The following is a 1,129-nucleotide window of genomic DNA, read 5'->3' on the forward strand; positions in this document are numbered from 1 at the left end:
AACCACACCAAGCACTTGCACCAAGAAAAATACACGTGAAAAGTCACACAGTTCGTATTTTCTTGCCAGACGCTAACTCTATCCAGCACTTTGTGTCACAGTTGATAAAGTACACACTCTAGTCCAGAACTGAACAAAAGTTTTTTCCTGGTCAAACGTCCAGAATTCTAAGTGTCCCAGGAATAATCGCAAGATCAGTTTGTTAACACCCCGATATAACTCCCAGAAGTAGAAAACGGTGGACTTGACCCACAGCGATATAACTCCCAGAAGTAGAAAACAGTGGACTTGAACCGCAGCGATATAACTCCTAAAAGAAGAAAACAGTGGACTTGCACCACAGCGATAATACTCACAGAAATATACAACCGTGGACTTGAACCACACCGATGCTACTCCCAGGTGTATAAAACTGTGTATCTGAAGTCACAAAAAACTGTTGAAAAATTAGCTCCACGAGAGAAAAAGCAGTGTCCCTCAGGAGATGAAATCCAAAAGTGGCGCGAATTCAGAGAGAAAGACAAAGAAATTCAAGAACAGAATCACAAGCAAGCATATGTTTTGCCTCGACCAATCATCGTGATAGAACGAGAACATAATGACCAATCGTTTTTCTCAAACGTGACGTAATTTTAAAAATTGAATAAAGTCACCACATGGTCAGCGCGTGGACTGGTCAGTGGTCATGCCCTCAGGTGAAAATGTTCGTGACTGATACGCGGCTCAGCCAATCAGATGGCGTCTCTACCAGGCGCACCCATCCATAACTAGAGGTACATGAGAGCGTCCATAGCAGATCTAGCCCATAGTATAATACCTTCGTTACGACTTAATCCTTCTCTTATCAAAACTGTGAAAAAAACATGAAAAGGTGTGCCGAGTTTTCTTTGTACGTAATATTCTATGGTGAAGTCTGACACTTGATAAATGTTGTGGTGCGGTGGTTACTCTCTTTTTTTGTGTACCCGAAAGACACGAGTTCCCGCTAGTGGGATGTATTTTGTTCTTCTTTCTGCCTGTCTTCCTTTTTTTCTTTCTTAATATCTTCCTCTCTTTCTCGATTTCTTTCTTAACTTAAAACAAATTTCTTTCCCTTTTTTTTGGAGACACCCCCCCCCCAAAAAAAAAT

The sequence above is a fragment of the Aplysia californica genome, unplaced genomic scaffold (genome assembly GCF_000002075.1).
Source record: "Aplysia californica isolate F4 #8 unplaced genomic scaffold, AplCal3.0 scaffold00203, whole genome shotgun sequence".
NCBI lineage: Eukaryota > Metazoa > Mollusca > Gastropoda > Aplysiida > Aplysiidae > Aplysia > Aplysia californica.